At 47.0% G+C, this 11,939-nt stretch overlaps 1 pseudogene; it reads right to left on the reverse strand.

Annotated features, from left to right (window-relative positions):
- Positions 1–8,872: 8,872 nt before the first annotated feature.
- The window catches only part of LOC118000902, a 7,685-nt pseudogene continuing 4,618 nt past the window's right edge, over positions 8,873–11,939 (reverse strand).

The following is an 11,939-nucleotide window of genomic DNA, read 5'->3' on the forward strand; positions in this document are numbered from 1 at the left end:
AATTCTGTCCATTCTTTAATGCCTCTCCCAGATCGGGGGATATGCAGTCTGAGGACAGCTTAGATGTCATCTATGACCGCCTCCTACCAAGGACACCCAGGGAGCCTGACCCACGGGCTCCGCCCACGCTTCTCTTCTGCCCCTAAATGCTGCACACCCAGCTGACCTTCTCCCCTTGGTGCTGGATCTCATACACTCTCAGATCAGTCTCCAGTTGTTTCCTGGGGTATGTTTGCCTCCCCCATAGACTAGAAGCTCCCAGAGGACAGAGACGGCAGCTTCCACCTCCCTATGCCTGGTCCAGAGCTCGGGAAATCCTGAACAGTAGCTGGAGCCCATGGAGTTGTTCTTGATCAGGCTAGTTTATCTCCCCCCCCTCATTATCTTGGGATTATCCCAGCACTGTGATTTTGCCCCCACACCCCAAAGGGATCTTGTCAAAATCTAGGGTCTGGGATCCTTTCATTGTGATGGTCTCCCCGGAAAGAAGCATTTGCTCAGCACCCTCTGGTCTCATCTCCCTCTGAGCACCACCTGCCTCAAACTCATCAAAGGCCCCTTTTGGCTAAGGAAATAAAATCCCAACTCATCACCCTGGCCTGGAGGACATGCTGAGTCTGGCCCCTTCCCCCGTTTCCATGCTCAGCTTCCAACACTACCCTACACATCCTCTATCCTGTAGGCATAGTGACCGCCTTGCTTTCTCCCAAGGAAGCATGGTATTTGCCAACCTCCACGCCTTTATCCATGGTGTGCCCTCTCTCTGGGATGCCTTCCCAAGCATCGGCACCTGCAAAACCCCCGCCTCCTTCAAGACCCAGTATAAATGCCACGAAGCCTTCCCTACGGTGCCCACCTACACTCAAACTGGCCCCTATAATGGAGGACTTTGTCTTTCCTTCTCTTATGGTATTTCTTTTATACCATCTTCTCTCCCAGTGACTTGTCCCAAATCTTACTGCCTGTAACTAAAAGACCAGGTCTCTTCCTGCACATGGCTCCTTCAACAGCTCATTCATTTGTCAGAGTGTCCACAAAAGTCATACTGGTTGCTGGGAATGTCTTGGGAATATGGAAAGGACCAAGGCTGCCCACTGCCACTGCTAATCCTTTCCCCTGGCAGACATCACTAATCAGACGTATCACTCTTTCCCACAGTGCTGAGCCAAGACCTTAGGATCCTTCCCAATGTAGCGCTCCAGGCAGCCATTCTCAATCTTTTTTTTAAAAGAATTTATTTATTTATTTATTTATTTATTTATTTATTTATTTATTTGACAGAGAGAGACACAGCGAGAGAGGGAACACAAGCAGGAGGAGCGGGAGAGGGAGAAGCAGGCTTCCCGCAGAGCAGGGAGCCTGACGCAGGGCTCGATCCCAGGACCCCGGGATTATGACCTGAGCTGAAGGCAGGTGCTTAATGACTGAGCCATCCAGGCGCCCCTCAATCAATCTTGAAATGAGAATCCCTAAGCCCTTTAGTGGAGGGTTTTGTTGGTTTTTTCCTTTCAATCTGGACGCTAAATTTCATTTAGCATCCCATATAATACAACTTTTTAAAAATCAAGACATCTTGAAACTACAACTATTTTCACTGTTGTACATTATCTTCTCGTTCTTAATGTACACACTTGGGTTTTAACAGAGCTGTAATCAGTATGCAAACACTGCTTCTGTTCTGCTCTTGTCACTAAGATTACTATAAAACACATTTCCACACATTAAGAAAAGCCACGTTCAGCATTTTTCACAGAGTTGGAACAAATCTGTGAAATCCTAAAATCAGTTATGGACCCAGAAAAGACCCCAAATAGCCAAAGTAATGCTGAAAAAAAAAACCAAAGCTGGAGGCTTCACAATTCCAGACTTCAAGCTGTATTACAAAGCTGTCATCATCAAGACAGTATGGTACTGACACAAAAACAGACACACAGATCAATGGAACAGAATAGAGAGCCCAGAAATGGACCCTCAACTCTATGGTCAACTAATCTTTGACAAAACAGGAAAGAGTATCCAATGGAAAAAAGACAGTTTCTTCAACAAGTGGTATTGGGAAAATTGGACAGCCACACGTAGAAGAATGAAACTGGACCACTTTCTTACACCATAAACAAAGATCAACTCAAAATGGATGAAAGACCTCAATGTGAGACAGGAATCCATCAAAATCCTAGAGGAGAATGCCGGCAGCAACCTCTTGGACCTTAGCCGTAGCAACTTCTTGCTAGACAGGTCTCTAAAGGCAAGAGAAACAAAAGCAAAAAATGAACAATTAGGACTGGAGGGTATTATGTTGAGTGAAATAAGTCAAACAGAGAAAGACATGTATCATATGATCTTACTGATATGAGGAATTCTTAATTGTAGGAAACAAACTGAGGGTTGCTGGAGTGAGGGGTGGGGTGGGAGGGATGGGGTGACTGGGTGATAGACATTGGGGAGGGTATGTGCTCTGGTGAGCGCTGTGAGTTGTGCAAGACTGTTGAATCTCAGATCTGTACCTCTGAAACAAATAATGCAATATATGTTAAGAAAAAAAAAAGAAGAAGAAGGTAGCGGGAGGGGAAGAATGAAGCGGGGGAAATCGGAGGGGTAGACGAACCATGAGAGACGATGGACTCTGTAAAACAAACAGGGTTCTAGAGGGGAGGGGGGTGGGAGGATGGGTTAGCCTGGTGGTGGGTATTGAGGAGGGCACATTCTGCATGGAGCACTGGGTTTTATGCACAAACAATGAATCATGGAACACTTCATCTAAAACTAATGATGTAATGTATGGGGATTAACATAAGAATAAAAAAATAAATAAATAAATGAAAATATTAATAATAGTAAAAAAAAAAAAAAAGCTTTGGGGGGGCGCCTGGGTGGCTCAGTCGGTTGGGTGTCTGCCTTTGGCTTGGGTCATGATCCCGGGGTCCTGGGATCGAGCCTCACGTCTGGCTCCCTGCTTAAGTGGGGAGCCTCCTTCCTCCTCGCTCTCTGCCCCCCCCACCACTTGTGTGCTCACTCTTTTGCTCTGCTCTCTCTCTCAAATAAATAAATAAAATCTTTAAAAAGATAAAAAGCTTTTGTTCAGCAAAGGAAACAATCGACAAAACTAAAAGGCAAGCTACGGAATGGGAGAAGATACTTGCAAATGTCTTATCAGATAAAGGGCTAGTATCAATCTCATCATGAGAAGGTGTGCGGGGCAGGGTATTTTATATTTGTTTGGTCAGGCAACCCTGACAACAATCCCAAAAGTTAGGTTACCTTATCCCCATTCTACCCAGGAGGCCGTTCATCCATCTGTATCTCAAACAGCTGGAAATTGAGCTGTGTATGTAGACACGGAGAAATAGACAGACTGATTGTTTTCCTCTCCAGTCTATTGATTAACATACTCCTGCTCCCTGACCACAGCTTGCCTGGCTGGCTTACGTGGAAAGTCGGGGGGGGGGGGGGGGGGGGGGGGAGGAGGCATTGGGTGGTGGGGGGTATGTCACACTGCCACCTAGCTGCAGGAAGGGGAAAGATGGGGCAGGGCCTCCGGGTCAGCTGGAAGCCAGCATCCAAACATCACTAGGCCGTTTTGGCTTCTTCTCATTCCCACTTTGCTTCTGTCCCCCACCCCCTCTCTCACTGTACGCCGGCTTTCTCCACATTACTGACCACAGACAGCCAACTTTCACACTTCCAGAGAAAGAAGGAAACCAGAATTCCCGGAGGAATTCCTTGAATCCCTGACCCACTCCTGGACCAGCCAACTGTGGCCCGCAGCAGGGCCCTGAGAGAACCTGGAGGCTCCCTCAGGAAGCATTTTGAATAGTGTAGACAAAGTCCCCAGAAGAAGCAAGGGATGTTTCCAGGCAAATTTCAGAGATGTCCACGCACATCTATTTCTGATGACATATAGACCCTACCATGAACTCTTGATCACCCTTCTTTGCACAAATTAAAGAATGTGATGGTCACATGTGACACGCAATTCGCTTGAGAAGACCAATCTCCACCACTTGTTGACCCCTTGACCCCTGCAATTCACTTACCCTTTCTGAGCCTGAGCTTCCCTGACTGTAAGTGGGGATAACATCTGCCCCCAGGGTTGCAGCAACCATCTAATAAGGCCGCCGTGATTTTGAAAGTGCTAGCAGGGGGCAGGCCCCCAAGAACTCTCAGCTGAGTCGGAGTCTCTCTCTTAATGAAACAGGGCTGGAGGCGGGGCTAAAGAGGAAAAGGGACCTGGGGAGCACTGACAATGTTCTGTTTCTTGACCGAGCTCCCCTTCCAAGGTCTGTTGAAGTCAGCGAGCTGTGTACTCACGATCTGTGCACCTTTCTGTATGCATATTGTACTTCCATTCATGTCTTATAAAGTCACCATTGGAGCAGAAGGAAGAGAAGAAAGGAGACAGGACACCTGCCCTAGGAGAAGCCCCCAAATGAAGGAGGGAGGTGGTCCCTGCTCAGGGAGTTCCCAGCGAATGGGGACCTGGCAGGCTCGCCTGTGATACCACTGTCCCCAGCAGGATAGAAGCAGAGATGCCCTCACATGAGATAAGGACCAGAGTGTATTCTGTGCATAGTCATGTGTTGATTGTAATACATTTACTTATTTTTCACAACACAGGAGTTTATTGTGAAAGTAAATTAAACAAACAAACATACAGTATGGCTAGTGGCGGCAAAGGCAAACTGGTAGCTTAAGGCAAGTTTTAATGGGGATGAGTTTAGAAAAGATGATGCCATGATGGAATTTTTAAAAATATAGACTATGGAAAAATATCAAACTATATCAATGACTTAATAAAAGTTTTCAAAGCCTGCACTCATGGAGAAAAAGGACTCCTGATCTTAATGCTGGCATTAAGCAGTGGTGTGCTAAATGATAGGAAAAATCGAGTATTTATAGAAGGATGGCAATATGAACATTTAATAACCTTTGATCTTTTTTTTTTAAGATTTTTATTTATTTGTTTAACAGAGAGAGAGAGAGCACAAGTAGGCAGAGTGGCAGACAGAGGGAGAGGGAGAAGCAGGCTCTCCGCCAAGCAAGGAGCCCGATGTGGGGCTCGATCCCAGGATCCTGAGATCATGACCTGAGCCAAAGGCAGCCGCTTAACCTACTGAGCCACCCATGCGCCCCTAATAACATTTTATCTTAATTACTAGTGGAATGAAAGCCCCTAGCTGGAAGCAATAGAGGAAAATGTACCATCATCATCATGTTATTAAAAAATTAAGTGCAGGGATGCCTGGGTGGCTCAGTCAGTTAAGCGTCCCACATCGGGCTCCCTGCTCAGCAGGGAGTCTGCTTCTCCCTCTGCCTGCAGCTGCCCCTGCTCATGCTCTCTCTCTCTCTCTCTCTCTGATAAATAAATAAATAAATAAAATTAAGGGCAGAAGTCAAAAACCAAAGAGCTCTGGGGTAAAGTAATCTTAAAACACCACTTTGAGGACCACTTAAAAGGTCATTCCCTCAGGGGAAATGAGGGCCCCGAGTATGTCAACATGTGAGTTGCACAACACCAAATACCAACCAAATCCACTGATAGTCCTTAGTTACACAAGATCAGCATAATCTTTTATGATGTGCTGTTGTTTATAATAATTTAAAACTCTTTACCATGCATGACTTTAAATATGTAAACATATTTTTATTCTGAGATACAGGTTCTGTTTATGAATTATAAGACCTATACACAATGAAAGGCACACCTCCCTCATCAATCAGATACGTACATACGTGTGTGTGTTTTAAATGGGATGACCTTGGGGCACCTGGGTGGCTCAGTCGTTAAGCTTCTGCCTTCGGCTCAGGTCATGATCCCAGGGTCCTGGGATCAATCCCCGCATCGGGCTCCCTGCTTGGCAGGGAGCCTGCTTCTCCCTCTCCCACTCGCCCTGCTTGTGTTCCCTCTCACTGCCTCTCTCTCTCTGTCAAATAAGTAAATAAAAAAAAAAAGAAAGAAAAAAAAAATCTTAAATGGGATGACCTTATTTACCAAAGAATACAAACATAGTGATCCAAAGGGACATCTGCACCCCAATGTTTATAGCGCAATGTCCACAATAGCCAAACTATGGAAATAGCCTAGATGTTCATTGACAGATGAATGAATGAAGAAGATGTGGTATATATATATATATATATATATATATATATATATATATATATAGAATGGAATATTACCCAGCCATCAAAAAATAATGAAATCTTGGGCACTTGAGTGGCTCAGATGGTTAGGCGTCTGCCTTCGGCTCAGGTCATGATCCCAGGGTCCTGGCATCGAGTCCTGAATCGGGCTCCCTGCTCCTTGGGAGCCCGCTTCTCCCTCTGCTTCTCGCTCTCTCTCTCTGTCTCTCATGAATAAATAAATAAAATCTTTTAAAAAAATAAAAATAAAAAAAAATAATGAAATCTTATCATTTGCAATGACATGGATGGAACTAGAGGGTATTATGCTAAGCGAAATAAGTCAGTCAGAGTAAGACATGTATCATATGAGGGATTCTTAATCTCAGGAAACAAACTGAGGGTTGCAGGAGTGGTGGGGGTGGGAGGGATGGGGTGGCTGGGTGATAGACATTGGGGAGGGTATGTGCTATGGTGAGTACTGTGAATTGTGTAAGACTGATGAATCACAGACCTGTACCTCTGAAACAAATAATACATTGTATGTTAAAAAAAGAAGAAGAAGAAGAAGATAGTAGGAAGGGAAAAATGAAGGGGGGAAAATCGGAGGGGGAGATGAACCATGAGAGACTGACCATGGACTCTGAGAAACAAACTGAGGGTTTTAGAAGGGAGGAGGGTGGGAGGATGGGTTAGCCTGGTGATGGGTATTAAAGAGGGCACGTATTGAATGGAGCACTGGCTGTTATACGCAAACAATGAATCATGGAACACTACATCAAAAACTAATGATGTACGGTGATTAACGTAACATAATAAAATTAAATTAAAAAATAAAATAGTCAAACTATTTCATCTCAAAAGGTTTTATTAATAATCCTTTTGGAAAATACCATATATATAACCTGTGAGTTTTTTTCCAGAACAATTAATGAAGAAAATATACCCTCTGCACAGATGAACATTTTCTGTCTAATCTTTCATCACCCAGTATTGTTTTTACAAAAGCAAACATAATAAAATACACATAAAAGCAGCTACCTTAAATATGATTTTAATATAATATTACTGTGATAGCTGATTCATCAATATCTCCAGTATTTTCTAAAGGTTTATTTATTTATTAGAGAAAGAGAGAATGCACATACACACGCACACGCAAGTGTGGTGGAGGGGATGGTGCAGAAGCAGAGGGAGAGAGAATCTTAAGCAGACTCTGCACTGAGCATGGAGTCCAACTCGGGGCTCAATCTTACTAACCCGAGATCATGACCTGAGCCCAAATCAAGAGTTGGATGCTTAGCCACCTGAGCCACCCAGGCACCCCTTCAATATCTCCAATTTAATATGCTGTTTTATACATGAAGAAGCTTCATTATCCCTTTTCTTATTGACTTAAAAAAAATCCCTGAATAAAACAGAAGCCAGCCTGGGACTTCTTTAGGCATTTCACTAGATTATTACCATCTACGGAGAATATCTCCACACAAACTCGTGATCACAGAACAGAATGTAAAACAGATCTGGGACAGATTAGAATTAATACCAATTAGAAATTTTTATGTTTAAGGGAGAAAGAAAAAGCCGATTATCAACATTTAAAAGGATGCTGCAAGGGACGCCTGGGTGGCTCAGTCGGTTAAGCGTCTGCCTTAGGCTCAGATCATGATCCCAGAGTCCTGAGATCGAGTCCAGCGTCAGGCTCCCTGCTTAGTGGGGAGTCTGCTTCTCCCTCTGCCTGCCCCTCTCCCTGCTTGTGCTCTCTCTCTCTGACAAATAAATAAATAAAGTCTTTTAAAAAAAGGGGGATACTGCAAGATAGAGTCCAAGATGGTGGAGGAGCAATTCGTCTGGTCCCAGGAATTCAGCTGGATAGCTATCAAACCATTCTGAGCACCTGCGAACTCAACCAGAGATCGAAGAATAGCTGCAACTCTAAAAGGATACTGCAATTTTAACAACTGTCAACTTTGTGTGCAAAGACTGTGGCAGGGGCGCCTGGGTGGCTCAGTCCCTTAAGCATCTGACTCTTGGTTTTGGCTCAGGCCATGATTTCAAGGTCTTGAGATCAAGCCCCACATTGGGCTCCCCGCTGGGCCAGAAGCCTGCTTAAGATTCTCTCCCTCCCTCTGCTTACCCCACCTCCCACCCCCACACATGTGTTCTCTCTCTCTCTAAAAAAAAAATAAAATAAAAATAAAAGGCTGTCGCAGACAGCTCTACACTACTAGGTTTTTAGTTTACAAATAATGCCAACATATCAGCAGTTTTGAAACGCCATAGACTACAAAAACACAGAAACAAACGAATAACCAAGAATGGCTATCTAAAATGAAGCTGTGTAACCGACACAACTAAAATTCCAAAAGAACAACTGATTTTGGGGGGAGGAAACCCTCTGATAAAAATTTTAATTTCTTGACTTGTTTTTAAATGACGTAAACTTAAAAATTAAAATGGAGGACAAAAAGAGCTTTACAACTGGATAGTTTCAGCTCACTAAAATCATGCCAACAAGGTAAGCCTGCACAGAAAAAAATTTCAGATCACTGGCTGCATGCGTACAAAATTAGAAATGCAGGTATTATAGTGCAAAACCATGGCAGTGTGCGATGTCTTGTTACTAACCAAGGTTGAGGAAGAGACCGCAGTACCTCCAGTGACCACAGTTTCTGGTCTTTTAATGACTATTTCTGCCAACTAGAAACAATGTATACGGAAAGATGGGTGCGCACATCTGCTGTGCTGCTAATTAACGAAGTTGAAGGTCATCACCGCCACCTAAATTGGAGCCAGGACTAGGGTCTTGTGGTCTTCTTGTGTCCATTTCCTCCCGAGGGGACCCGTCTTGTCTTCCAATCCACACCTCCTTCTCCAAGCCTCTTCAAAAGCCCGTCATCAGACCCCAGGCAGCCCCTACCATCCTGTCTCTGGAGGTCAATGCAGCCTTTCCAGATTAACACAGACTCCGTTCAGAATCATGGGAGCCTTCCCATCCACCTTGCCACATCCCCCCAGCTAGGTGTCTGTCGTGTTCTCCCTGCCAGCTGGCCGGAAAACCCTGGAGAGACAGATTGGCTCCTGGGGCCACTAAAGCGATTTCCCAGTAGCCGTCGGGGCAGGCGTTCTGGAAGCACGGCTGGCGCTCCTCATGGGGCCTATCCCTGAAGCCCATGTACTTATTCTCGCATTCGCAGCTAAGCTTCCTGAGGAACTCGTGCTCCAGTTCTCAAACTTGCATCTCTGGTCGGGCACAGGGCGTGGCACCCTTCCCACCCCGAGGCCACGCCGCTCGGTTCAGGGCTTGCGGGGCACCCTCTGATCTGCTCCACGCTGACCAACTCAAGTGTAATATATTTAGTGCAGATGCAGCACAGACACATCACACGCGTGATTTCACGGACACTGAAGTGTAGGAAGGAAGGGTTCCTAAGAGAGGAGGGTGGGGAAGCAGCAGAATGGCAACCTGAAATCCTTGCCTCTCCGGCGCCTGTCCCCTGGGCTGGGCACCTCGGGGAGGGCCAGGGCCCGTAGTTAGCTACCCGAGGGCCCAGGGCCCCAGTGCTGGGGTCTCTAGGGATTAGATTTGTCCTCCTCCTTCCCCTGCCCTGGACCCCTTGGCAAGGGACAATCTGCTAGAGAGGAAGTCCAGCCAGGAACCCTAGCCTCCCCCTGTACAACCTAGACCCTGCCCAGGGGTGGTCATGTACACTGAAGCACAGCGTCAGTAGTCCTGCCAAGTGGGGGCTCCCCATCCATGGCTCAGCTTCCTTCCAAACTGACCTCACCCCCTTTTATTCAAACCCCAGCCACCTGCCTGTTCCCCAAAGCTGGAGCCCACAGAGCCACTTTATTTGGGGTGTCCTAGTTCTCAGCCCTGAGAAGCTGGGTTTGGCTGAAGTGAGTGACAAATAGGGGCTCCCAGCTTCTATGAGATCCAGAGAACCAGAGGGCGTGCCTCCCACCAGGGAGATAGGCAGAGACAGTCTATACAGCAGTGGCCGGCTCCCCTTGTAGTTGCCCATGCCAGATATGGAGTATAGACCCTCAGAAAGGCATCATCTGGGAGGCACAGGGGCCAACTGCTCTCCCAGGGCTGGTGCCTGGGCTGGAACCCCATGAGGCAGTTACTGCACTGACCTGGAGGAAAAAAACTGAGGTGCTCAGCAGGCAAGAACCTGAGCTCTGAACTCAGAGAAGCCTGGGTTCAAATCCCAACCCACCTCTGGCTAGCTGTGTGACATTGGGCAAATCACTTGACCTCTCTGAGCTTCCGTATCTGCACCCCTTTTTTTGGTGGAGGGGATAATGGGGCCCACTGCTGCATTCTGCACCATGAATGCAAGTAGAGAAGAGTGGCTCTGGCAGGTGACATAGCACCTACAAGGGGCCTGAGGTAGACGGATGACATGATGGAGCCATGAGGCTGGACTATGACAGGGAGGCGGGTCTACCAAGGGAGGCAGAGGCTCAACCACCAGAGCTGAGGCCTTGAGGCTTTTTTTTTTTTTTTAAAGATTTTTATTTATTTATTTGACAGAGAGAGGCACAGCGAGAGAGGGAACACAAGCAGGGGGAGTGGGAGAGGGAGAAGCAGGCTTCCCGCCAAGCAGGGAGCCCTATGCGGGGCTCGATCCCAGGACCCTGGGATTATGACCTGAGCCGAAGGCAGACACTTTAACGACTGAGCCACCCAGGCACCCCGAGGCTTTTTTTTTTTCTTTACCACAGTTAGAAATGTATTTTACACCATCACCTTATACACATACATATAATACATACTGGAAACAAAAGCCTCACTGCCCCATACAAAATTCCAGCCCATGGTACATGTGTGCACCCTAATTTTTCTGTTTTATTTCTTTCTAAAGTGTTTGTTCCAATCACCTAAATTGATTTCTAAAGGGTTGTGAGCTGCAATTTGAGAAACACTGACGTACATGGCATTGAGCCCATGGACGCACGCACACACACACAGCTTAGCACACTCAACTGCCATTCCACACATAAGCGATTTATCACAGGTTTTTGGAGAACAGGGTGGTGTCTCTTCTTTCCTCCATGTCCCTGATGGTGGAGGCACAGAGGATGCTCACTGCATATTTGTTCATGAGGAGCAGGGTGGAAGGCTGAGAGAGAAGAGGGGCACAGCCCACCACGTTTGGAGGTGGGAGGAACCTGAGGAGAACCCACTGCCCACCATGCCTCTTGCTTTGGCTTCAACCCTGTCCCTGGGCAATTAGAATGGAGACACCCTGCAGGTAGGACCAAGTCTGGGGTTTAAGAAAAGGCTGAGTGATCATTTGTGGGAGTGAGGGTAGTACCTGCTCCTGGGACTATTACCAGGATTTCAAGAGTAAATGCCCAAGGAGATTGCTTTATATACCTTCTGTACGGATGGGGCTTTGTAGGCGTGCTGGCCTTTCCTGCATGAGTCTCCTGTTCTTCCTAGCAAGGCTTTCAAAAGTAGGGATGAAGCTTTTCCTATGAGACTGGGGCTCCCTGAGGCAGGGCTACCTCTCCCCCCTCAGACTGGGGCTCCCCGAGGGCAGGGCTGTGTCTCCCCCTCAGACTGGGCTCCCTGAAGGCAGGGCTGTGTCTCCCCTCAGATTGGGGCTCCCTGAGGGCAGGGCTGTGTCTCCCCTCAGACTGGGGTTCCTTGAGGGCATGGCTGTGTCTCCCCCTCAGACTGGGGCTCCCTGAGGGCAGGGCTGTGTCTCCCCTCAGACTGGGGTTCGTTGAGGGTAGGGCTGTGTCTCCCCCTCCGATTGGGGCTCCCTGAGGGCAGGGCTGTGTCTCCCCTCAGACTGGGGTCCCTG

This window comes from Mirounga leonina, unplaced genomic scaffold, assembly GCF_011800145.1.
Source record: "Mirounga leonina isolate KUSES-001 unplaced genomic scaffold, KU_Mleo_1.0 Mir_53, whole genome shotgun sequence".
NCBI lineage: Eukaryota > Metazoa > Chordata > Mammalia > Carnivora > Phocidae > Mirounga > Mirounga leonina.